The sequence below is a fragment of the Mustela erminea genome, chromosome 5 (assembly GCF_009829155.1).
Source record: "Mustela erminea isolate mMusErm1 chromosome 5, mMusErm1.Pri, whole genome shotgun sequence".
NCBI lineage: Eukaryota > Metazoa > Chordata > Mammalia > Carnivora > Mustelidae > Mustela > Mustela erminea.
In genome coordinates, this window is record NC_045618.1 from 50,729,045 (window position 1) to 50,756,167 (window position 27,123).

At 40.0% G+C, this 27,123-nt stretch overlaps 2 protein-coding genes and 1 long non-coding RNA gene across 13 annotated transcripts in view; 1 reads left to right on the plus strand and 2 right to left on the minus strand.

Annotated features, from left to right (window-relative positions):
* Positions 1 to 215, minus strand: part of LOC116590082 (X-linked retinitis pigmentosa GTPase regulator-interacting protein 1-like) — a 45,262-nt gene extending 45,047 nt beyond the window's left edge. Inside the window, exon 1 of the mRNA XM_032341747.1 lies at positions 119 to 215. The gene's annotated coding sequence lies outside the window, so the exon portion shown is untranslated. The remainder of the gene's footprint in view (positions 1 to 118) is intronic.
* Positions 216 to 454: 239 nt separating this feature from the next.
* On the minus strand, positions 455 to 8,585 carry LOC116590785. The gene is made up of 3 exons (XR_004285737.1): positions 8,574 to 8,585; positions 4,959 to 4,965; positions 455 to 560 (listed from the first exon to the last, which is right to left on the minus strand). It is a non-coding gene; the product is annotated as an uncharacterized LOC116590785 (long non-coding RNA).
* Positions 8,586 to 11,220: 2,635 nt separating this feature from the next.
* Positions 11,221 to 27,123, plus strand: part of HNRNPC (heterogeneous nuclear ribonucleoprotein C) — a 59,712-nt gene continuing 43,809 nt past the window's right edge. For 4 of the 11 annotated variants that reach the window (XM_032343057.1, XM_032343066.1, XM_032343067.1 and 1 more), the window contains exons 1-3: positions 11,221 to 11,366; positions 12,006 to 12,051; positions 16,663 to 16,688. The gene's annotated coding sequence lies outside the window, so the exon portion shown is untranslated. Of the gene's footprint in view, positions 11,367 to 12,005; positions 12,052 to 16,168; positions 16,333 to 16,662; positions 16,689 to 16,811; positions 17,420 to 27,123 lie in introns of those variants that run through there. The other 7 variants (XM_032343058.1, XM_032343060.1, XM_032343061.1 and 4 more) reach the window with 7 other exon arrangements.

Consider the following 27,123-nt stretch of genomic DNA (forward strand, 5'->3'; position numbering starts at 1 on the left):
AGAGAAGGCAAGGGGGTCAATACTCAGAGGCTTGTCTGTCTTAATGAAACTGGCAAACATAACTTAGTTCAAATACCAAATTATGTTTCCCTCGATCCTCCCCATTGTCAATTTTTACCTGAGACACTGGTGTGGAAATCTAGAGTGGGTGGTGTTAGGTCCAGGGGGGTGCTCTTCTTTGCTCCTTGGAAGTGAAGGGAGAATGAACCATGGTTCCTGAGGCACTGAGGATGATCTAGGCTGCACCCAAGGTGGTGCAGAAACAGGGAAAGGGGGAAGACAGAATAGGCAAAGTACTGTCAGAAGGCAGAGAAAGGGTTCCTGGTTCTAGAGCTCATTAGCTCCAACAGAAGAGCAAATGCCATGTCTTCCTGACAACAAGGGGGGATAGGTAGTCCATGTCGGGCCAGAGAAGACAGGGAATTTCCCTGAAACAAAGGGAATTTCAGCAGCTGCTTGGGAATATTCCTTAAAGTCCCTGTCCCAAGGTAGTCTTAACCACAGTTGGCTCCAATTATAGCCATTAACCTGGGAAATGAGTGAGGGAGAAGCCCCCACATCTATTAAGAACAGTGAGAGAGAGTCAAGAGTCCCCTTCATCTGGGATGGCCTGTGATTCCTCCAGCAACCTGGGTTTAATCTGAGGAGGCCTATTTAGATCATCATCACCCAATATGTCAGGAGGGAGTTTATTAGCCAAACATGTTCGGGCTAACACATTCTGCAAGACCCTTAGTTTGGGCTCCTGGTGTAGGGCAAGGCCTAAGTACGGGCACTGAAGGCCTAGGTATGAGCAATGGACCGTAGGTCCATTTATCTTTTCCTACTGAAGAGATCTAACTGATAGATCCCACTGAAGCCATGCAGTGTTACAGAAGATCAATCCTTTCCTAAATTTAGCAATCTGAATTGTTTCCAGTGGGCTAAAAGGCACCCCAAGGTAGAGTCCTTGGGAACTGAAGAAAAGAGAAGGTCCAGATCCCGCGTTCCCCGTGGGATATGTCAGAGATTCTTGGTGTCCAAGCCACTCGAGGCATCCCCTGAAAAAAAAACACTACGACCACTGTCACTGATATAGGCCCCTGTAGGAGGAAGGCCTGCCCTCTACCCCTGCTTCCTTATCGCATTCTAGACTAAGATAGGTGCTGGTGTATGGACTGAAATACTGTTCCTTGAAGGTCACTCCATAAAGGTCATGCCTCAATTTACCCTGCCTTGAAGTTCATGCCATAGAAGGTCATGCCTTATTTTTTTAAGATTATTTATTTATTTATTTGACAGAGAGAGAGATCACAAGTAGGCAGAGAGGCAGGCAGAGAGAGAAAGAGGAGGAAGCAGGCTTCCTGCTGAGCAGAGAGCCCGGTGTGGGACACGATCCCAGGACCCTGAGATCATGACCTGAGCGGAAGGCAGCGGCTTAACCCACTGAGCCACCCAGGTGCCCGGTCATGCCTTATTTTACCTTGCCTTGAAGACCTACCGTTTTTAACCCATGGAAAACACTAGAAGTTTTACAAGGGGAAACTATCCAATTTTGTAGCTAAAGTAGTTAGTAGAGGTATTGACAGAAAACAGTAACGACAGAAATCCATCATAGTCTAAGCAACACTCCAACATACGTAGTCTTTACAGCCAACTTTCCTAGGAAATGGTCCCCTGTAAGTGTCACTTTCTAGATGTGACTAGATGTCACTTTCTAGATGTGACTGGCCCCCAATAAGGATTTACTAAGGGGGGTGGGGTCAAAGAGGAGAAGGTGGTGGAACTTTCTGGTTGAGGTGGAAAGGAGGGAGCTCTTCCTTTTTGTTGGGTCTAACTTAAGAAGTTAAAGGGCTAATCTGGGGAGCCAAAGGAGTCATAGGTTCCCCTTCTTTTTCTTTAAGGACGTTTGAGGTGTCCTCAGAATGTAAAGGGGCCAGGGTGGACCTGACTAGATCCCACATAGTAAGGGAAGGAAGGGAAATCTATTTACCTTGTCCATGGCAACATTTCGAGCTCTTTCCAATTCTCTTCCATACTTCTAAATCTAAAATTCCCCAGTCAGGGAACCACAGGTTGTGTTCAACAACCTCTAACAAACCCTGAGGTTGGTCTTCCATTACAAAGGCCCTGCTCACCTTAAGGAACAATTTCTCATTTATAGTAGCCCTGTTAGCCTTTTAAAAAGTTGCTCTAAGGAACACCTGGGTGGTTTAGTCCTTAAGCCTCTGACTTCAGCCTCGGGTCATGATCCCCAGGTCCTGGGATCCAGCCCACATCCGGCTCTCTGCTAGGGGGGAAGGCTGCCTCTCCCTCTCCTACTCCCTCTGCTTGTGTTCCCCCTCTCACTGTGCCTCTCTCTGTCAAATAAATAAAATCTTCAAATAAATAAAATTTGCTTTAAAACCTTAATATATGGTCTCTCTTCGAGAGAGAGGTTTTTCCCCATATCTGGAATTCTTAGAAACAGTTTAATTCCATAAAAAATATTCAAGCCTGAAACTTCCCCAAACTTGGCCATGAGCCGATGCCAACTTACTACATGCAGATTTTTTGTTTTGGGGCAATCGGTATGGTGTCTGTTGCAAAACGGTCATGTTGGGGTCACCACTTGCTGGGGATGGTCAGCAATCTCTGTTCCGATGGATTTAAGATTACTCCAAACTTTGCTGTGAAAGAGAAGAGAAGGCAAGGTGGTCAACACTCAAAAATGAAGACCAATTATTGTTTTTATTTTAATCTGAAGGTGGCCAGTAATACTCAAAATCAACTATTACTCAACCTCAAAACCACTAAGGGGATGTTACAATTCAAAATTCCTTTAATTTCTAACTTTCTCAACCTTTATGGATAAACGTATTTTTATGATTTATTTAAAAAAATCTTTAAGTTCAGGGTTTTTTTTATTAAGAAAAAGAGATGAAGGGGTATCTGGGTGGCTCAGTACATTAGGCGTCTGCCTTTGGCTCAGGTCATGATCCTGCAGTCCTCAGATAGAGCCCCTTAAGCCCAGCGGTGGATTCCCTGCTCAGGTAGGAGTCTGGTTCACCCTCTGCCCCTCTCCCCCCAACTTGTTTCAGTGCTCTCTCTCTCTCAAATAAATAAAATCTTTTTTAAAAAAGGAGGAAATAAAAAGGCACTGATTACAGATTATGATAATATTTAGGTAAAAATAAATCCATATGTATATTTTTAAAAGATCTGTAAAGATGTACACCAAGTAGTTAAGAATACTTAACTACTTTTGCTTAAGAAAAGAATACTTAACTGCTTTTGGAGGATGGATCAAATAGAAACTTTCACTTTATCTGTACTTCAGATTTTTATAAAATCACATATTATTAGAAAAAAGAAAACAGCTTATTTTCATATGGAAAGCTTTAAAATAATGAGGTGGGACCACTGGAAGCCTTAAGAAGGTATGTACCCAAACAAAGTGGCCAATAATTTTATTAGCAGTGTATACTGTCCTTTTTACAGAATCTGTATTCTAGAAGCCAGATCATCAATAATCTATTCACTGGAGTCCAGATTCCAAATTTCCCTAGTATGATTTTACCCACTGCCAAAGGCATTTGGAATGAAAACAGAAATAGGTATGACAAAATGCATGTCAAATAGTGATTCAAATCATCAACCTGTTAAATTTTATGATTCACACACATACACCAAGTACAAAATGGGGTGCATAAATAAAAGGATTACACGCACAAAAAAGCAGTACTATCTTATTATAGGGTAAATAATAACTATGAAATGAGTCTGAGAAGGGGTACAAGGCTTGAGGACTGGAACTACAACACTTAAAAAAAACCACATTGAGTATTGGTTGCTTGAATAAGCAGTTAAAGCATCTATATTCTTTAAAGGCATTAATTCAGACTTGAGTTGGGTTTTAAAGAATAGTTGGACTGTGGGGAAAGTGAGTGGCAATGTGGCCCGTTGCAGTCCAATGACAGCAAGCAGTGCCCCCAGGTTCAGGGTCTTGTGGACAGGAAAACATTGATAGGTAAGGCAGGGCCAGTCATGGAAGAGCTGTGAATGAAACAATGAAAATGTAGGACTGCAATAGAGCTATTATAGGATTTTAGTGTGGGAGTCACACAAAAAAAGTGAGTATTTTCAGATGATTACCATGGCAGTAATTTGCAGGATTGGTCTGGGGGACAAACTCAGTGTGGGAGACAGAAGGCAGTAAAAGAGGAAGGGTCTTGAAAGTGATGTGCAAGACCTTTATCACGTTATTTTTCACATAGAATAAAGCTGTCTGAAGAAGATAGATTGCAAACATTCAGAAAGGTTTCCAAATGACTGTGAAGAATTATAAAGTACTGTTGGGTAAGTCAGAGAGCTGTGAAGTTTAAATTAAGTGCCTTGTCTGGATTAATCAGAGACCACCTCCTCACTTTCCAATAGGACATCCTTGGCTGTGGGAGGATGCAGAGGAAGAGAGGCAATGACGACTGACTAGTATAGTCCTATTTGACTTGTTGAATGGAATAAGGTAAGAGAGCGCCGAATCCTAACCACTAGACCACCAGGGAAGTTATGAATGGAATAAGGTAGATAATTAAGTAAAATGAGGGCATGTAGGATGACAGATAACTAGTACAACATTCAGCTAATAACTTAGGAGGAAAGTACATTAGGCATTTCACAGCTGTTGCTGCTTTTCTTTTCTTCTTCTTGGCAGGTGGCTTGGTATTGGGAGGAAGAAAGGTTGCAGGGGATATATTACCCTTGTAATAACTACAAACCACATAAAGCCTCTTCAAAGAGAATTATTTCTTGAATTAAAAATAAAAGTTCAGTTTTATTCTTTGTTGTTGTTGTTGTTGTTGTTGTTTTTTCTTTAGCGCAAGGTAAGGAGTTACTACTTCTCTGTTCTTCACCTCTTTCCCCATTCTACCTCCATTACTGGGATCTGGCTCATGGCTTGCTTTCTATTATACACAACCTACCCAATAGAAGCATTCAACTTTAGAACTGTAAGGTGTTTTCGAGGCACCTGGGTATCTCAGCCATTAAGCGTCTGCCTTTGGCTCAGGTCCTGGGGTCGAGCCCCACATTAGGGTCCCTGCTCAGTGGGAAGCCTACTTCTCCCTTTCCCACTCCACCTATGTTCCATCTCTGGCTGTCTCTCTCTCCTGGCAAATTAATAAAATCTTAAAAACAAAACAAAACAAAAAGACCCGTAAGGTGTTTAGAGTAAACAGAAGAGATCAAGGGCACTCCTACTTTCCATCTCGCCCACGTGTTTACAAAGCCTTAAAACCAGAGTCGTATTTGTCATCAACATGGTGCTTAGCATTCTGCCTTGTATTATGCTATTTTTTCACTTGTTTTCCCATCCCTTTTTTTTTTTTAAAGATTTTATTTATTTGACAGAGAAACAGTGAGAGAGGGAACACAAGCAGAGGGAGTAAGAGATGAAGAGACACACCTCCCGCTGAGCAGGGAGCCCGATGTAGGGCTCCATCCCATGACCTTAGGATTCTGACCCAAGCCCAAGGCAGACACTTAAAGACTGAGCGACCCAGGTGCCCCTTGTCTTCCCATCCTCAGCAAATTCTGAGTTATCTGACAAAGGGACTGATTGTTAATTCTTCCTGTATCTTCTACTTCTACCCCATACAGCTAAGGAATGAACTGCTTGAAAATAGAAATGGCCTCTTTTATTTATTAATTAATTTATTTTTTAATAGAGAGAGATATCACAAGTAGGCATAGAGGCAAGCGGGGGATGGGAGCAGGCTCCCTGCTGAGCAGAGAGCCTGATGTGGGGCTGGATCCCAAGACCCTGAGATCATGACCTGAGCCCAAAGCAGAGGCTTAACCCCCTGAGCCACCCAGGTACCCCCGGAAATGGCCTCTTAAGTACTTCTCTTGCATCAAATACAGTGTTTGTTAATAAGCAGGTCATGACAAAGATCATGTGGTAAAACAAATTTCTGGTAAAATGAAAATAAGTAGGTTTCATTAACATTTTATAGATATTTTTATTCTATGAGAACAATGAGTAAGTGTTGTTAAAAAACAAAGTTAGTGTTGTTAAAAAAACAAAATTCAACTGAGTAAATCTTAAGATCTAATTGACTTCATTCAGTGATTCATGAATCTGGCAGCAGCCTATCTAGCATATAAAAAGAAACTCCAGAGAGTTACGGGAAAGAAAGGTTTTCAAAGGCAGAAAAGAGGTGAGATAAGGAAGACATAAATGGGGGGTTGGGTGGGGAAAGATTATTTCGGGATAGGTCACCTTCCTGTGGAGGACAAAATAGTCTCTTAGGTGGATTACCTCACTGGTGCTGATCAGGAAATTTCAGATGGACTGGTTAAGATGACACTCCTGGGGGAGAATGAAACTGCAATCAGGTTAAATATTAAGTTTCAGTTTGGTAGTGTGGGCTCAGCACAGGTGATTCCATTTGGGGCCTGATGTCTCTCTTTTTTTAAAGATTTTATTTATTTGTCAGAGAGAGAGCAAGCACAGGATTGAGCACAAGCAGGTAAAGGGAGAGGGAGCAGCAGACTCCCCATTAAGCCCAGAGCCCAATGCAGGGCTCTCAAGACCTGAACTGAAAGCAGATGCTTAACTGACTGAACCACCCAGGGACCCCACTTTGTCTCTATTATGTCTGATTACTTCTGTTTACTTAAGTTAGTAGTTACATTAATTATAGGTCAACCAAGCCTCTGGTGCCTCTGAGTAAATGTTATATATAATATATAATAAAGAAAGTATGTCCTGAGAAAATAACAATTTCTCCTGATAAATAGAAGTTACTGATTAATACAAATTTCAAACACTCTCTGTAAGGCCTTAGGATATGTAGTAAGGAAGGGAATATAGAATAGTAAGAATTAGATCCTTCGGGGTGCCTGGGTAGCTCAATTGGTTAATCCTTAATCATCTGCCCTTGGCTCAGGTCCTGATCCCAGAGTTCTGTGCTCCATCCTTGGTGGGAGTCTGCTTCTCCCTCTCCCTCTGCTCCTCCCCATGCTCATGCCTGTGCACACTCGCTCCCACATTCCCTCGCATGCTGTCTCTCTTTCTCTCTGGCATGCTCTCTTTTAAAATCTTAAAAGGAATTAAACTCTGCCATCAAAGAACTTGCCATCCAAAACCAGACAAAGCCCAGAGATAGTAAAAGGAAGGAAACAGTAAAGATCAATATGGTTATAGACGTATAGATGAAAGGAACAGAATAGAAAACCCAGCAATAATCCCACACTTAGATGGTCAATTAGTCTATGACAAAGGAGGCAAGAATATACAATGGGGAAAAACAATCTCTTAAATAAATAATATTAAGAAAACTGGACAGCTACATGCAAAAGAATGAAACTGGACCACTTACACAAAAATACACTAAAATGAATTAATGATATAAATGTGAGACTCCTGGAAGAAAATATAGGCAGTAATCTCTTTGACATCAGCTTGAGCAAGATGTTGGATTATGGATAATGTCTCTTCAGACAAGGGAAACAAAAGCAAAAATAAACTATTGGTAGTAAAATAAGAAAATAAGAAAACTTTTGCACAAAATAAGAAAACATTTGCACAGCAAAGGAAACCATCAACAAAAGAAAAAGCAATGAATGGGAGGAGATATTTGCAAAACATATATCCAATAAGAAGTTAACATTCAAAATATATATAAAGAACTTACACAGCAGCATGCCTTGCTGGCTCAGGCAGTAGAGCAGGTAATCTCAGGGTTATGAGTTCAAACCCTTATTGCTCTAGGAGCACACTTAATTAAAAAAACAAAAAACAGGGGCATCTGGGTGGCTCAGTCAGTTAAGCGTCTGCCTTCAGCTCAGGTCATGATCCTAGGGTCCTGGGATCAAGTCCCACATTGGGCTCCCTGCTCAGCAGGGAGTCTGCTACTCCCTTTCCCTCTGCCCCTCCATCCACTCATGCTCTCTGTCTCTCTCTCTCAAATAAATAAAATCTTAAGAGGAAAAAAAAAACCCAGGAAACAAAAACACTTAAATAGCTCAACACTAAGAAACCAAATAATCCAATTAAAAATGGGCAGAGAGGGGCACCTGGGTGGCTTAGTTGTTAAGTGTCTGCCTTTGGCTCTGGTCATGATGCCAGAGTCCTGAGATCAAGCCCCGAATCAGGCTCCCTGCTCCACAGGAGGCCTGCTTCTCCCTCTCCCACTCCCTCTGCTGTGTTCCCTCTCTCGCTGTGTCTCTCTCTGCCAAATAAATAAATAAAATCTTAAAAAAATGGGGAGAGTACCTAAATAGATATTTTCCCAAAGACATACAGATGGTCAACAGACATGAAAAGATGCCCAACATCACTAATCATCAGGGAAAAGCAAATGAAAAGCACAATGAGATATCACCTCACATCTGTCAGAATGACTAAAATAAAAAACACAAGAAATAAGAAATGCTGCTGAAAATGCGGAGAAAAAAGAACCCTTGTGGCCTGATGGGGGAAATGCATATTTAGGGAGGGCAGGGAATGTAAATTTTGGGGGCAATCACTGTGGAAAAGAGTATGGGTGTACCTGAAAAAATTAAAAATAGAAATACCATATGATCCAGTGATTCCATCACTGACTAATTACTCAGAGAAAACAAAAACACTAATGAGAAAAAATATATGCACCTCTGTATTTATTGCAGCATTCTTTATAATGGCCATGGAAGCAACGTAACTGTTCATCAACAGATAAATGGATAAAGATGATATATATCTTTATATACACACAATGGAATATTTCTAAGCCATTAAAAGGAAGGAGATCTTGCCATGTACAACATCCATAGGCCTGGAGGGTATTATACTAAGTGAAATACATCAGACAAAGAAGGCAAATGCCATATATGATTTCATTTATATGTGGAAACTAAAAAAATAAAACAAAAAAAGACTTAAAAATACAGAGAACTGGTGGTTTCCAGAGGGGGAGAGAATGGGTGGGATAGGTGAAATAAGGAGAAAGGGATTAAGAGGTACAGACTTACAGTTGTAAAAGACATAAGCCAGAAATCTGAAAAGCATAGTATAGTGAATACAGCCTATTATATTATAATAACATTGTATGGTAACTACACTTATCGTGGGTGGTGAGCATAGCATAATGTATAGAAGTGTGGAATCACTAAGCTATACACCTGAAACTAACATAAAATTGTCGACTATACTTCAATAAGCATTGAATAAAAACCTTACCATCTAGGAAGAGAGATGAATGTAATATTAACTATAGAGCTGTGAGGTTCCAATGCAATGTAACAACTGAGCGAGGCATTAATAACTTGGAGGATGATCACTTGCTCAAAGTTGACAATTTGGAAAATACAGAAAAGCATAAGCAAAAAAAAAAAAAAAAAAAAGCCACATCTAAAGAAAACAAAAAGCACCTGTAATTCTCCCGCAAAGAGAGAACCACTATTAATATTTTGGGTCTTTTTTCCACATGCTTTTGTTTTTGCTTTTCAAGTTAGCATAAAAACAATACATACACATGGCAAAAAAAAAAAAAAAAATAGCCGTATAAAAAGGCATACCACTTAAAAAGATCAAAGATCCGCTCCCTAGAAGTAGGTTGAAATAAATTTCTACGCCAAGATGAAGTCCCTCCTGCCAGGTATCACGTCGGAAAACCAAACTTTGGCCTTTAAATTCTTCTTGACCGGAAACAGTATATGCTGTCAGCCAATCCCCAAAAGCTATTTCAAGGCTGGGCTCCAAACTTATTTCCTTGTTCCTTGACCTTTCTAAATGAGGTCAGTGTGCGATTCCAGTCCTGTTTCTGAGTTGCTGCGTCCACTGCTATGTAAAAGTCGCTGTTGCCCAAACACCCTCTAGTAGAGGGCTCCATTGCTTCTGAGGCACTGTATTCTCCCAATCCGTGATTATTTTCCCTCAAAGGAAGGACATGAAGCTAGTTACGAAATTGTTTTGTCATTTGACAGGTTATAACTTCGTTGTGAATCTATCTGCAATTAAAACTGCATTCATGGGACGCCTGGGTGGCTCAGTTGGTTAAGCAGCTGCCTTTGGCTCAAGTAATGATCCCAGCATTCTGGGATCGAGTCCCACATCAGGCTCTTTGCTCGGCAGGAAGCCTGCTTCTCCCTCTGCCTCTGCCTGCCACTGTCTGCCTGTGCTCGCTGGCTCTCTCTCTGACAAATAAACAAAACAAAAAAACTGCATTCACATGTCTGTTTACCCCTTAAAATGGTTACAGATGTAATCACATTATTTGGTGTCCTGCATCTTCCTTTCATCAACCGCACAAAGGAATCTCTCTACTTAGAAGAGCCGGACCTATTTCTTACTGCGTTCAGGGCTGCTACACCACAAGCGTAGGGACTGGGCAGGCGGTGACCCCAGCCGGCAGATGGTAGGCCATTTTGGGCGGCGGGGTGGTTGGCGGGGGAGACAGAGGGGTAAGCCAGTTTGGTCGGTATGTAGGGTATCAGCAAGATGACTCGAGGCCAGAGGGTGAGCATAGTATTCCAAACCAGCACTTGAGACTCCCTTTACTTCTTGTACTGGAAAAGAAAAAGGAAGTCAGCTGATTTGGGTATAAGAAACGGATTGTCTGAAGAAGAGCTTGAGAGGCTGACTGACGAAGGGAGCTGTCCAGGAGGGAGCTGATATTTGAGTCTAGAACTGAGAAGGGACCTAGGTCGGAGAAACTGTAGGGTTGGTCAGTTTTCTGCAGCCTGATCTTCACTGTTCCCTCCCCTCTCTAAGAAAAGTCCTCTCTTTAGCTACGTCCGGCGAAGGAACCTTTTTCCTAGGCCCGGGGGGTAGGGCAGGTCCTTGCAGCGGGATACCGAACAAAATCCCTCAGTCCTTCCCAGCCCCCGCGCCGCGGGAATTCTGAGATCTGGGCGGGCCTTCTGCTAGGCGCTCTAAGGAGCAGGGATAGGGGAATATAGCCGCCAATCAGACCACCCGGATACCCGGATGTGAAGCGGTGCGCGATACAAAGGCGAGTTACCACCCAGCGCTTCGTCAGGTACAGTGACCAATAAGCACTTCTCGGGTGATAAATGACAGGAAAAGTAGCCATTTACAAACTAGTTTCTCTCACGCATGTGGAAATTCTCTTGCTTAGTCTTACCCACTACTGATTGTGATTGGGCAGAATTGTGAAGAGCGGTAGAACTGTCTAATTAGAAGCGGGAGCGAGAAAAGTCGCAGCCAATAGCACGACTCTCGGGAGTGGGGCGGGGTCTAGGCCTTCGCCTCGGCGGCGGAGGAGACGCGGGGGCCATTTTGTGAAGAGACGAAGACTAAGCGGTGCGGCTGAGTCGTCGACCTCGAGCAGCAGTTGGCTTCTCCACGTAGAACCCGGGAGTAGGAGATTCAGAATCGAATCTCTTCTCCCTTCCCCCTCCTGGTAAGTGGAGGGGGCAGAAGCAGGGCAGGCGCTGGGTTCCTCGGCGAGCGCGAGGGGGTGTGGGAGAGAAGACGAGGGAACCCTACCCTCGGTAGAGTAACCAGGCCTCCATTTATTCTCTTGCGTTGGGGCGTTAGGTATTATGCCGGAGAGAGTTTTACAGGCCTCAGCCCTTGCGCAGATTTAACCTAGTGTCCTGTAGGCCACGATCGGAAGGGAAAACGTCCTTTTCCTTTTTCGCCCTTTTTCTGTGTTAACGGCTGCTTTCCTTTCTTTTTCTACGACCATGAGGACTCCGAGAGAGAGATGAAAGGCAAGATCGAGATGCTCATTAATACAGTTGGAAGTTCACGTAGCGCTGATGCCTCCTGTTAAATTTAAAAATTGGGCGGGGGATGGGTAAGGGTTACCAAGTAGATAATTGCACCACGAGCCTCTAAATTCCGGAGCGTACCGCAGGGCATGAGAGTAGTAAATATAACAATAGATTTAATGTTTTACTGATTACTTTTTATTTTACACCTCTTTGAGCAACGGCGGACCTCGAAGTAGTTATTTTCAGTTGTTTTTGAAAATATATTGCAATCTCATTTACATATTAACAGTAATAATTAAAGCTGGCTTACTTTTTATCTGCAGGTTACAAATCACTTGAAATATATAAGTTAGTGGAACTTTGCTTGAGGTAGGTACTACTATCTTTATCAGGAACTGAGAGGCACGAGAGTGTCGGTTGCCAGGGTCATAATAAATCAGTAGCGGAACTACTAAGGAATTTGACTCTACTACGTTAGTCAAGTGGTTTACGTAGCTGTTGGAATAGTAGGTATTGATAGTACTGTATTTGAATCTTTGCAAGAACCTAATCATGGCAGTCATTCCAGTGAAAACTGGAAATTTCCCGAACTGCATTTGGGAAAAATATTTAATTACGAGATTGGCAGTTATTAATTTAACATTCTGATATAAACTTCAAGTTTGACTTATAGGCTATTCTGGCATTGACTTTCTAAAATATCTGTTTAAAAAGTAAAATTAACGCATACTTTTTTATTAAGGTATTATTGTGCCCACAATTTGCTAAGTCCTGAAGCTTATGAAAAATGTTAAGTTTATAAAAATTGCATAGGTGTTTCTAAGTAGTATCACATTGACTTGCCCAAGAAATCGCCTTTTTTTTTTTTCTTTTTGATACTTGGGGAGGGGGAGGGTATCTTTCATAGTGTGGTTTCTCCCAAAAACTGTTAGCAAAGTTTAAACCAATACTGCAGGATAAATTCATCCCTTAGGAAAGGGAGAGAAGGTAAAAGTACTTTTGTATGGAATAGTTAATGCATTTGTCAATCTTCTCACCATGTGGCTAATGTAATGGGGATTAAAAGGCTTGCTCTTCAGAAAAAATACAAACATGTATACTACTTGGGCTTAAAACTAAAGGTTATCACTACAGAACTGTTAGAAATGAGATAAGGGCAGTGATTAGTTAAGATTTAAGTCATAAACATAATAAAAATATTGTTACAAATAAAGAGAAATGTAAGAAATTACTTAATAACAATTGGTAAAAATTGAAATTAATTGAAGGGCACTGTTCTTGCCTTGACGAGTGAGAAATACGGGTTTCTTGGGAACAACGTGTACTGAGGAAACAGCTTCTTAGAGTTACTATCCATCTGGAAAGATTGGGCCTCAGAATTCATGTCTGAAACAGTTTTAGAGGTGTTTTCAGATAGGTTTTAATAGCATTTTCATGTCGCTAAAAAGGAAGGATTTAGGGAGGATGACTAAGTTGCAGCTCTTCTGACCTTCTGTGTTCCCCATGCTGGTTGCAATGGAATGTTTGGTGTTGGTTGCTATTCCTTCTGTAGAGAATTTAAACATTGCTTAAATTTGTGATTAGGTCTTTAGTGGGTTTCAGCATGCAGTTTTGTTTTGGATGGAATTGCTGTAAGAACAAACAAGGAATGAATCCAGAATAGTTAATCTAATAATAAAGATTATATTAAGTAGTCGTTATCTAAGATGTTAACTTGGGAGTGACACGTGAAAGAATCTTGGCCTAAACGTTCAGAAAACTATCTCCATCTTCCTCGCCCCTGTTACTGTATTAGGTAAATCAGCCAAACGTTATGGATTTCAGTTTTATACTTAAGAAGGGGGCTTAGACATCTTAACTATTTTCTTAATTTCTACTCAAGTCATTTGTTTTCAGAAGGCTGGAAAGTGTACCGAAAGTTTTATTAAAAGCAGTTTTATATATTAATGATTGTATTCTATCTTAATTAGTCTTGAAGTAGCTGTGATTGTCATGGAGAACATCGTTTGCTCATGCTTAATATGTATAATTAGATTGGGCTCAGGGAAGATGATGGTTTTTACATGTTAGATTTATTACAGGATTGACAAGTGAGAACCAGCACTATTTGATGTAGCGTAACTGTAAGTGTCCTCAGTTACTAGGAAGTTGGGGCTTAAAGGGGGGAAAAAGGATTACTCTAGGGTTTTTTAATTCTCTTGGTGCATTTATTTTAAGTCAGGATGTTCCTGGATTTACTTTATGCCACTCTTACCTGTGGGATAGAGGCTCCCCATTAACCTCTCATAGTGGTTCTTAAATGTGAACCAACAGAAGAATCGGTAAGGGGAATGAATAGTTAAAATAGATTACTGGGCTGCACCACCAGAGTTTCTAATTAAGTCTGGTGTGGGCCTCGGAAATTTGCATTTCTAATAAGTGCCACTTGGTGCTCGTTGGCAACCCTCACTTCAAGAATAGTGCTTCAGAAGAAGGGATCCAAACCTCCAGAGGTTTTGACAAAGTAAAATTTTTAGGTATACTGTTAATTGCAAAGCATTTTAATTAGGCACTAAAGTTGTTCAGTATTTTTTATGAGGTGGTAGCTCATCAGTTTAACGTAACTTTTTAGAAGACCTCTTCATGACTTTCAGAAACAGATGGTTCTTTTCATATTAACTTCTTGGTGAGCGTTTGTCTTGTGACGTCTGTGCAGAGGATTTATTTGTAGATGAGCCCCAAAAGTTACTTAATACACCCTGAAGATTTTGAGTACCGGTTTCAAGCTGTGACTTAAGTAAGAAAATTGAAAGTTTGACCATAACTGGACATCACAAACACTGCTGTAGAGATGATATTCAACTATGTATCTTTTCTACAACTTTTCATTTTGTACACTTTTTAAAAAGTTTTATTTTTAAAAAGATTTTATTTATTTGATGGAGAGAGAGGCAGCACAAGCAGGGAGAATGGGAGAAGGAGAAGCAGTCTTCACACAGAGCAGGGAGCCTGAATGCCAGGCTCATGCCCAGGAGCCCTGGGATCATGATCTGAGCTGAAGGCAGATGCTTAACAACTGAGCCACCCAGGTGCCCCAAAGATTTTATTTTTAAGAAGTCCCTGTGCCCACTGTGGGCCTCAAAACCACAACCCTGAGATAGAGTCCCACACTCCTTTAACTGAGCCATCCGGGTACCTGTATAGTTGGTACATTTTAACACATCAATTCAAATGTAAAACTAATTAATTCGCAGGTTAACACTTAAACTGGTCTGCTACTTGGAAAAAATTTATAGTTAAAATTTTTAGAGGTTTAGTACTTGTTCTGTTGATGTAGTCATTCACAAATAATTGACTCAAGGAACACTTTCTAATTTTAATTTTTTGAAGGTTTGGTTTTGTTTCATTTTTTAAGAGGGATAAGGGCAGAGGGAGTGGGAGAGAATCTTAAGCAGGCTCCATGGCCAACGTAGGGCTTGAGCTCATCGTGACCTGAGCTGAAATCGAGTCAGATGCCTGACTGAGCTACTCAGGCGCCCCTGGCTTTTTGAAGTAAGCTCTACACCTAATGTGGGGCTTGAACTCATGGCTCTGAGATCAAGAGTCGCATGCTCAACCAACTGAGCAAGCTAGGTCCCCCTAGTTACTGACATTTGTAAAGGAGATTAAAACCATTTGGCTGAATATTGAATTGTGAGGGTGGTGATTTCCTTATTTTCTCAAACCTACAATCTAATTGCAAATCTTTCAGCTGATGAAACGGCCAGTCATGCATGTTATTTTTTAGTGTGGTGTTGTGTGAGATTCTTAGAAGAGTTTGTATCTTGAAATAAGCTGCATATACTAGCTTACAGACAGACCACAGAAACATTCATTAAGGGCTATAATTTTTCACTTACTTTATGACATTCATTAAGGACTGTAATTTTTCACTTTATGACATTAAATGCTCAGTAACTCTAGTATAATCTTTTATCCTTCATTTGGTTTTCCATTCTGTCACTGGAATGATGAGCTCCTTCCTAAATTTTATGATGTGCTCCTTATTTAAACATCTTCCCCTATAGAACCTATCAGGTCTTGTTTTGATGATAAACAGGTTTTGAGAATAGATGTCATCTCTAGTAGGTATCTTCATGATAGACCATTCCCCTTAATAATTTTGATACTTGACATTTGCTCACTTCTTCATCCCTGTTGGCCTGGTTTTTCTACAATTTCTTTGTCCAAGCTGAATATCAAGATGAATGGTCGTAGATTTTTGTTTTTAAGACCCTTGTGGGAATATAGGCATATATTTAGTAAATTTTTGTCACCTACTGATAAAGAATTGTGAAGACAATCACTGGTAGAGGTGATGGTTTTATAGAGGCTTTCCCTTCCCAGTGTAATGTTAATGCTTTACCAAAATGTGTTACATGCAATGGACAGATATTTCTGTCTTGGGGGTTTAGGGCACAACATTTCTGAGGAACTCTGACTCAATCTGTCCCTTCTCCTTTCACAGGGCAGCAAGGCGAACCCCATCCCTACTCACTGGAGCTCAGCTTTGATTTTTAACCTCCCTTCCCCACCCTTCCAGAACACACACATTCCCATTCCAAAACTGATTTTATAAAGACATTTTAAACATAATGATGCAACTTGGTGTGCACTACTGCAAATTTACAGGTGTTTTTTTTTTTAATTGTTTCCAAAACGGGACTTGGATTTAAGATGTAATTTTTAAAATTTCTATTTCTATTTTTTCTGCAGCAGTTGGGTTAGAGGAGGAGGAGCCTTTTAGCCTCTCATAAACTGACCTCTCTACTTCCTCGTGTATTTTTAAGATTGATTGATGATGTGGAAAGGGCTTTGCTTGTCTGCTACTGAGAACTTTACCCTTGCGGTTTTTGTGGAAACTGCTTTTGGAAAAAGAAAAGAAATGAACTTTACTGACTTGACATTTTTGCACCTCCCGTTTTTCTAATCTGGGCTATTTTTATTTTTGTTTTTTTACAGTGAGATTTTTTTGATCTTCAGCTACAGTAAGTTATTCAATTTTTTTTTTACATTTTTCCTGACTTTCCGCTGATTTCCTTTTTATTGTTGTTACTAGTTACTATTATTATTATTATTATTATTATTATTATACTTAATGATGGTGATGATGATGATGATAATGACACTGATGATTTTTAACCGGATTAAAATCGAGTTTTTCTGAATGTTCATAAGAATTTCTCCGGCCTCCTGATTGACTTTGGAGTTTTGCATCTTGGGAGAGAAAGTGAAGGCATTAGCATTTTTAAGTGGATTGATCACATAAACCTTTTCTCTCCCAACCAACCCCACCCTTGCCCTCATCCCCTCCCCCAGGCTCGAAAGAATTTTACTGGCTGTTAAGTCTGTGACCTTATTTTTCCTGATCTTTAACTTAACTGTTTTAGAGCATCTCTGGACGTCTGTATTTTTAATTTTTTATTTTTGTTTTTTTTATTTTTAATCTTTCATTTGTTAAATTTTTAAACTGTGCTGCAATAAAATGTGTGTGGTACTACTTAACACCTATGATGGTGATGGCGGCATTTTCCCAGAAAGCCATTTTCCTCCTGTTACCCTTGAAATCCCATCCTGCTTTTCCTGTACACTACTTCCCTTCACAAACCACAAGCTGCAGCAACATGGATGCCCAGCCTGGAACAGCAGCAGCCAGGATGACCTGGAGCCAGGGGGGCCTTCGGAACAGATGCACACCCTTCCCGGGTGATGGTAAGAGGTGTGAGGTCCACTTGGTTTCATTGCAGAGACTAGGAAATACACCCATTTTAGTCTAGTTGATACGATGTAGGTGATAGCTTTTGGAAATGTTTGGGTTAAGATTTTTTTTTTTTTTTTTTTTTTTTTTTTACTCTCAAGAGATGTTCCCCAAGGGATGCCAGCTCAGTTTTTTAAAAGCTGATGGAATTATGAGGTTGTAACTAACTTGGGCTGACAATTTTTGATAATTGGAAAGTGGAGCTGAAGTTTACGTATACTTCAGAATGAAAGTGGTTTGTCTTAAATAGCAACAAGACAAGGACACTTTAGGTGGGTTTATTCTTAGATTGTTGAAAATGAGTAAAAATTTTCTGTTATTCAGAATAACCTTCCTTGGGTTTGTGACAATAGTTTTTTGATTGTATTCCGTTTAGGCTGTTCTTACTGAAATTTAACATGAATCAAGCCACAAGAAACATCCTGTAATAACTAAAACGCTTTTTCCTGGGAGGATTTTTGTTTTGCTTTGTTCTAAGGATAGGTAGATTCTTAATCTCAAAAAGCAGTGAAACTTTTTTAATCTGTATCCAAATCAGGAAATAGAGTTGATCTCTCTTTCAGTGATAACTTGTGGCCCAGCAAATGTTAGGGAATGTGTTCTCTAGAATAATAGGAAAGAATGAGGATCTAAAGAATTCAGAATTTAGCAGCCTGTAATATTTTATTTTAAAGATTTAGTCATCCATTTTAGAGGGCGGGGGCAAAGGGAGAGAGAGTCCCAAGTGGAGTCCATACTTGAGGGGGCAGGGCTTGCAAGCATAACCTGAAACCAAGAGTTGAATGCCCAGCCGACTGTGCCACTCAGGCATCCCACAACCTCTAGCATTTTACTGACTACGGTGGAATATTGTGGTAACTCACTATAGAGCTGCTATAGTAGATTTCGAGCTGAGGGATAAAGTAAAATTAAAGGCATATTCAGTGCTGTGTATTGCTAGGATTAATCACATATTTGTTTTTCTTGTACTAAAAGAATAAAATCCAGTTAAAAAGTGAACACTGAAGGCATCCTCAAGAGAAAACAGAATGGGAGAAAGTGATATAGAATGTTCTGAGGTTATGTAGGAGAGGAATGGAAAATTTCTTTTATAGGTCCAAGTATTATTGATGTCCTCTGTTAAATGAAAGCTGTTTTTCCTGTTACTCTTCTGTCCGTTGTGTGGCTCCTCTTCACTGTCAGTCCCTCGTCAATCTTACAAATTTTTGTGGGTTATGTTCTGTTTTGCAGAGATACAAAAAGGTATGGTAGTTTTTCAGGGACTTAGAATGTTGTGAGGGAGACAGATGAATAAGACAAATGTCATGGTGTGATTAGAAGTAAGCATAGAACTTAGAGAAGCATGTAAAAATGAGTACCTGAATGACTCTTTAAAGGGCAGGAAATGCTTCTAAGGGAAAGAGAACTGAACCTTAGAATTAAGACCAGATTATAAAAATGTAAAAATTTTTTTAAAAAGATTTTTATTTATTTATTTATTTACTTGACCTATCACAAGTAGGCAGAGAGAGGCAGGCAGAGAGAGAGGGGAAACAGGCTCCCCGCTGAGCAGAGCCTGATGTGGGGCTCGATCCCAGGACTGAGATTATGACGAGGCTTAACCCACTGAGCCACCCAGGCGTCCCTAGATTGTAAAAATTTTAATGTCACACTGAGGAGGTTGTATTTTATCCAAAAACTGTTGGTGAGCTGTTGAAAGGTTCTAAACCAAGGGAGTGAGATCAGTTTTCCATTTTGGAAATGTCATTCTGTTGGTGTGGAAATGGAGAATAAGATTGGAGGTAGGTGATAAGGAACATAGTAAAATACACAAAAATAATGAGCTGGCCTGGTCAAAAGCAGTGGTATTGGAACTAGGGACTAGTTTATAAATGGAGAAGGATTTGGTAGTGCCTGTGATGAGGAGGAGCAAGGATTTTAGCATGACTTCCAGGATAGATGTTGGGTAAACAAAGGGAGCAGATTAGGGTAAGAGTAGGAGAAAGCAATTTAAACAATCGGTTTTTGAGACTCTCCTGGAACATTCAAGTAGAGATTTTGTTCATTAGACATCTGAGTGCTTATTCTGAAAATCCTCACTAGGCTGGGGTATCTGAGTGAACAAAACCTATTGCCCCCTGTTCTGTCGGGTATTACAGATCATTGAGAGGAGAAATAGAATGACAAAGAGCACTGTATAATCTAGAAGGAAAAGAAGAGGGACTTAGAATGTTGTGAGGGAGACAGAGGTTATAGAAAGGGAACCAAATTTAGAATATGGAGGTGGGAGGGAGTGTACTGCCAGTGAAATGACCTTGAATTGATGTTGAAATTAAGATCCGGAAGTATATTATCCTACTTGAAAGCACAGGTAATGGGGGGAAATCTTGGCCTCAGGGCAAAAATTACTACTGGAGAATAGGCACCAAGGATGCATAGAACAAGACACAGAGTTGGAAAGATAAGCGAAGTGGTTAGCAAGCTTTGTGTACTGGTGGTCCTTGTAGGGTCCTTATTTAATATCTAGATTGTCTTGGGAACAAAAGGAATCCTTTGAAGGACACTGGAGAATGCTTGAGATCCTGTTTGGTATTTCCTTCTGGCTGTTGTCTGGGGAATGAGGACAAAGTTGAAGGAAGACAACTAAATCAAAAGACCTATCTGGATAGGTCACTATCTTTTAATCTCTCCTAGGCCTGGAGATACTCACCCAGTTGTTTGAAATGAGTTTTGTGTGTGTATTAATGGGCACATATAATTGGTTTGAAGAGGACAGGTTGATCAGACACTAGGATACTGATTACTTAACACCCCATTGGGTAAGACATGATGTGATCACTTCCCTGTTTGAAAGGAAAAATGAAGTAGACCCTTCTTGGAAGTAATAATCTGAACACCTTACTGTGTATGTGTCCATCATTGTTAATGTTCTTCTAACTTCTTAATCATCATAACCTTTGTATATTATCATTAGTGTAATGGAGATGAGAGCACTGAAACACAATTTAAAAAATTTGCTCAAAGTTGGACATAACCTAATAAATGGTGACACATGGAGTCAACCCTGGCAGTTAAGTCTACAGATTTCAACTCTTAATCATATTAGATTGACTGTTCTTTACTTGACATAATGAAGTATTTTTGAAAAACAGATCCATTTGGGGTACAGTTACCCCTCCCCTGAAAAAAAGAAACTGCTTCTGATGATGATGACTTTTTTTTTTTTTTTTAAGATTTTATTTATTTATTGGTCAGAGAGAGAGTGCGCAAGCAGGCAGAGGCAGAGAGAGAAGCAGGTTCCTTGCAGGAGCCCAATGCAGGGTTCCATCTCAGGACCCTGGGATCATGACCTTAGCCAAAGGCAGTGGCCCAACTGACTGAGCCACCCAGGTGTCCCTGGACTTCTAGGAAAAAAAAAAAATTTTTTTTAAGATTTTATTTATTTATTTGACAGAGATCACAGGTAGGCAGAGAGGCAGGCAGAGAGAGAGAGAGGGAAGCAGGCTCCCCGCTGAGCAGAGAGCCCGATTTGGGACTTGATCCCAGGACCCTGAGATCATGACCTGAGCTGAAGGCAGCGTCTTAACCCACTGAGCCACCCAGGCACGCTGGACTTCTATTTTTAAAGACTGTGCAACTAAATACCATTATTAAAATATTAAATATTTAGTTCTTAATCACTTTAAATGAAAATGATGGAGAGTCCAAAGTAGTAAATTAGATGCAGCTTTGTGGTATAATTTTATAAAATGTTTGGATGTGATATTTCAGGGAAGTAAACAGATTTTAAAGTGAGTTTTAGTTGAAGAAATAACTATTTGTGGTTTTAAAAAAAAATCCCAGTTTGCTCCTTGAAACATTTTTTTATATAGTTTTTAGGTTTTTGTTCTGTTTCTGGCTTATTCTTCCACTCTATTGGAGTACTCTTGTGTCCAGTCTTCCCATTTCTCTTTTTACTCAAACTCCCTGTGTTACTTCATTCGGTCAGATGATTTTCTATACCATCCAAGCTAATGATTCTCATGCTTGCATCACCAGACTTAACTTTGAATGACATGGCAGTTTGTCTAGTTACCTAGCTGACTGCACCCCTGAATGTGAACTATATCAATTTAGAAGTCCCAGATGGGGCTCCTGCTGTTCTCAAACCAGTGTTGCCAGTTGCAGTTAATGAAACTCCAGTTTTTATGTCCTAGAGTCAGACTTCGGTTAGCCATCCTTGTCTTTTTTTTTCTCCTAGACCTCACCTTCGGGCTTGTATCCTGTCAGGGCTTCCTTTAAAATACAAGTATTGATCACACTGCCATGGTTTGGTCCAGTTTCAAGGTGCAGTTGTCTCGTGCATTACTGGGATAGGTTTAGGTTTCTTTTACCCCTTCCCACTGGTGTGTGGTAGCTAGACTAGTCCTGCTCACATGTAATGTTGGAAAAACATACTGTTTAAGGATTTGCCGCTTGAAACTCAGTAGCTCCCTATTTTCAGTGTTAAAATTCACTGTGATGGGGAACCTGGGTGGCTCAGTGGGTTAAAGCCTCTGCCTTCTGGCTTGGGTCATGATCCCAGGGTCCTGAGATGGAGCCCCGCATTGGCCTCTCTGCTCAGCAGGGAGCTTGCTTTCTCTTCTCTCTCTCTCTGCCTGCCTCTCCCTACTTGTGATCTGTCAAATACATAAATAAAATCCTTAAAAAAAATTCATTGTGATTTTAAAAAATATCCTACATGGTTGGTTGTGCTTCTCCTCCCTTACTAGTTGTATACATACAGTATATTTTGCTCTATCACATTGCCTTACTGAGTCTTGAATGCCCCGTCTCAGAGCCTTCCTTAGAGTTTTCTTCCCCAAGACATTGCTAAGTTTAGGTTTCTCATTTCATTTAGGTTCTTAACTCAAAGATATGGCCCCACTGATGTTTTCCAAACTCACTTAGACCTTCAAGCTTCCCCATCCCCACGGGGTACTGTGGTCTTTTCTTTGGCACACATAGAAGTTTATCATCTGTGTAAAGGTATAGGGAAATATTTTGAAGACACAGGTAAAACAATATTGTTAGGGTTGGAGGGAAACTTGCTCTGTGTGTGTGTTTGTGTGTGTGTTGAAAACAGCTCTAAGATAGGTTTGGCTGTGGTGGAAGGAAAAAGGTTTTCATTTGAGAGCATAGGCTGTTGTGCTTCTTATGATGGGCTATAGACAAAATTTGGAAGAACTTTATCTTTTTAAAAAAAAAAAATTCTCTTGAGTATGCATGTATAGGCTTTCCAAAAAGTCATTTATACGTACAGCACATACATTCAAGTGGAAAAAATTTTTTTACTTCATGTGAACATAACAAAATTAGTAGAAATCTGAACATTTAAATAGCTCTATTACATTCTTGTACAGTATTTTACTTAAATAGAACTATTTTGGGCCCTTACGGTCTTCCCATTTTCCCCTTTCATACATAATTGTGAACAGTCTGACAAAATTTTGTAGATTCCCTTAATTATTTTATTTTTAGATCTGTGTATATATTTGGTGCTGTTTTCATCTTATTGTGAAAAATTCCCAGAGGAGTGGAATTTCCATGAAATTGTCCAGCTTTAATAGTCTTTGGTAATCTTGTTCCATCCGTACCTGCATCTGTCCTCTCAGCTTTGTTATTGAAGCAGATCCTTTATATATTTCATCTCTAGATCATTCAGTATGTATTTTTGAAAGATAAGGACTTAGAAATAAAATCATTGTCAAAATATTTAAGACCCTAAAATACTACTGTGGGGGCTGGAAAAGGCATTCCCCAATTGTGTTCATTTTTGTGGGATTATTCACAAGGATGATTGACTTTTGCTTACATGTTTTTTTGCTTGGTCCTTTCTGGATTTTGAGAAGTTCCTTTATTAGAAGTTTTGCTTTTTTAATTTGAAAGACTCTTGGCATGTTTATTCTCATTGGTGATAAAATTGAGGTCAGGGTAGCAAAAGATGGGATTCCTCTCTGTATATTTTACTGTTAATACTCAGACTTAGGTATAATCCTATGTTCTAGCTGCTTAGATCCGAGTGATGGAGAATGTTGTAAATTTAAGTTGGATTTTCTTATTAAAATAATTTCCTTACACAAATTAATTTCTTCTATTGGTCCAAGATCTTTTATTTACAATTCAGAAATGTAAAAAAATCTGTGGAAATTTTTTTTCATTAGTTTGACCATTTGGTGACAATCTTGATGTCAGTGGATATGAGATTATTTATAGTCTGTTACATTAAATGACTAATTATGCATATGATTGGAGAAATGCTAATATATTTTATTTGACAGCTGTGTGTTTTCCCAGATCCCACTGGGGTATAACACAACAAAAAAGGCATAGTATTATTTTGGTAAATTAATTGTGTGAAAAATCCTGATTTTCCAAACCTATGTCTCCATGTAGACTTTAAAAAGCATATTTTGTTGAAACTCAAAGATAATTAAATCTTCTGTCAGTAAGTATTATTGACCTTTGCTATTCAGAATATGGTCTGTGCTCCAGCAGCAACAACAACAACATCATCATCATCATCATCATCATCATCATCATCATCTGGAAGCATCATAGAAATACAGAATTTCAGTGCTCTCTTCTAGAACTGTGCTGGGTACAGTAAAGATAAACACAGGTCTAGACTACTTGCACTCCTTTTTTATCGCTTGCTCGTGACTTAGAAATTTTGATGGGCTTTGTGGCAAGAGTTTTTGGTGTTTGGGGGGAAAGTAGAGGATCACGGTGTGGCTGCATTTTGTGTAAATTTGAAATAATACAATGTAAAAAGTAACTATTTTATGTGTAAGATTTGAACTAATGAACTCCCCAAATTACAAATAAGGGTAAGAATCAACTAATTTCAGGGGCGCCTGGGTGGCTCAGTTGGTTGAGCCTCTGCCTTTGGCTCAGGTCATGATCCCAGAGTCCTGGGATCGAGCGGCATTGGGGGCTCTGATCTGCAGGGAGCCTGCTTCCTCCTCCCTCTTTCTCTCTGCCTGACATTCTGCTTACTTGGTCTGTCAAATAAATGAAATAAAATTATTTTAAAAATTATAAAATAAATTATTTAAAAAATTAAAATTATTAAAAAAAAACTGGGCACCTGGGTGGCTCAGTGGGTTAAGCCCCTGCATTTGGCTCAGGTCATGATCTCGGGATCATGGGATCGAGTGCCGCATCGGGCTCTGCTCAGCAGGGAGCCTGCTTCCCTTCCTCTCTCTCTGCCTGCCTCTCTGCCTACTTGTGATTTCTCTCTGTCAAATAAATAAATAAAATCTTTAAAAAAACAAAACTGATTTCAAACAGAATGGGTAAATGGTTATACCACTTAAGCTAGTCACTGAAATAAATACATCTGAAATAGATGTATTTTGAATTATCACAGCTCTTAGGGAAATGATACATCTCGTATAATATGACCACTCTATTTTCAGTGGTAAATGATAGCTGAAGAGAGTAATATTTTAAAAACGTAATTTTGCAGGTCCGTGTAGATGAATTTCTGTATACCTTCCACCTAGATTGCCAGTTTCATTTTCTTTCATTGTTAGTTGCTAAACCATTTGAAGGAAATTCTGATTTAAGACCCCTAAAACTTAAAAGCATGAATCTCAAGAATAATGATAGTGCTTTTACCAGGGGTTTATACAAATTAAACTGGATTCTCATTCACAAAAGAATTATTAGTTAATACTAGAAATAGTAAGTTCTTCTTGTATCTTTTTATTTACTATTTTTTTAAAGATTTTATATTTTATTTGACAGAGATCACAAGTAGGCAGAGCAACAGGCAGAGAGACGGGGGAAGCAGGCTCTTCACCAAGCAGAGAGCCCGATGTGGGGCTTGATCCCAGGACCCTGAGATCATGACCTGAGCTGAAGGCAGAGGCTTAACCCACTGAGCCACCCAGGCGCCCTTTTTTTTACTTACTATTTTTATATATTGCATATGTTCTTGATGTTTTATATCCCAGCTGAGATTTATTGACCTTACTGTAGTAATTTTGAAATGTTGATCTTAATTCTTCCCCTGTGAAAGGGGGAAAGAATTTTTTTTAAGATGTTATTTGAGAGAGCATGAGCAAGTGAGGAGAACACAAGTGGGAGGAGGGGCTGAGGGGGGAAGAGACGCATACTCCCTGCTGAGTAGGGAGTATCTCTCCCAGGGTCAAGATCTGAGCCTAAGGCAGACCCTTAAATGACCGAGCCACCCCAGTTGCCCCATAAATATTTCTGATGCTTGTTTGATACTTGAAGATTTGGGGACCTCTTGTTTTATACGGCTTAAAATGTTCCCAAAGTAAATAGATGTTTGTCAAGGGGAGTTCTGTATAGAGGCTGCTCTGGTTAGGAATATGATAGGCTTATTTTCAACAACATGGATGGAACTAAAGGGTATTACGCCGAGCGAAATAAGTCAGAGAAAGACAATTATCATATGATCTCTCTGATAGGAGAAATTTGAGAGACCAAGTGGGAGGTTTGGGGGGTAGGGAAGGAAAAAATGGAACAAGATGGGATGGGGAGGGAGACAAACCAAAAGAGACTCTTAGTCTCACAAAACAAACTGGGGGATGCTGGGAGAGGGTGGTTGGGTTATGGGCATTGGGGAGGATATGTGATAAGGTGAGTGCTGTGAAGTGTGTAAGCCTGACGTACCCCTGGGGCAAATAATCGCATGTTAATGAAAATAATTAAAAATTTAAAAATATGATAAGCTTCTAAAATGCTGGATTCATTTTTAGATTTTATTTTTCTTTGTGACAGATTGTGAGAGAGCACAAGCAGAGGGAGAGGGAGTCCAGTGCGATGCAGGGCTGGATCCCAGAACTCTGGGGTCGTAACCTGAGCCAAAGACAGGCACTTAACCACCCAGGCACCACTTCCCCTTTTTAATTTTTATGTAATCTTCACGTGCAACAACCCCCAAGATCAAGAGTCATGTGCTCTACCAACCGAGGCAGCCAGCGGCCCCCTCCTCTTAAGTCTGATAGAACCCTCCGGAGCACACAAATAGCATTTTTCTTTCTAAAAAAAAATATTTTATTTATTTGACAGAGGTCGCAGTAGGTAGAGAGGCAGGTGGGGAGATGGGGAAGCAGGCTCCCTGCTGAGCAGAGAGCCCACTGCGGGGCTTGGTCCCAGCACCCTGAGATTATGACCTGAGCTGAAGGCAAAGGCTTAACCCTCCGAACCACCCAGGCACCCCAACAAATATCATTTTTTAATAATGACAGTTGATTATAAAGGTTGAGACTAGAGAATTGTATTTGTCGGGACTAACAATGAGAGACCCCAAATTTATGAAACACAATATCCAGTGGAAAATTGGTCTAGAGATGCCCATTTTCTTGATTTTACGGTTTTTTGAATTGATCTGGTGGAAGGGAGGCACTCAACCTTTCCAACTTCTGTTTAGGGAGTTACAGAAATCTTTGCTGATCCTAGGCCAAGCGGTGTATCACAATCATTAAATCTCAAGGTAGCATTAAGCTATTTTTGCAAAATAAAATTATGAAAGCAGTATGGTTCTTGAAGAAAAATTGAGGAAAAAATACTTAAAAAAAAAAACGTAAAAATACTACTGCATCCTGAGATAGCTTACAGATAATTTAGGTAACAGTTGACAGTTTGAACTGTATGAGTCCACTTAGGTGGGTTTTTAAAGATAACAAATACAG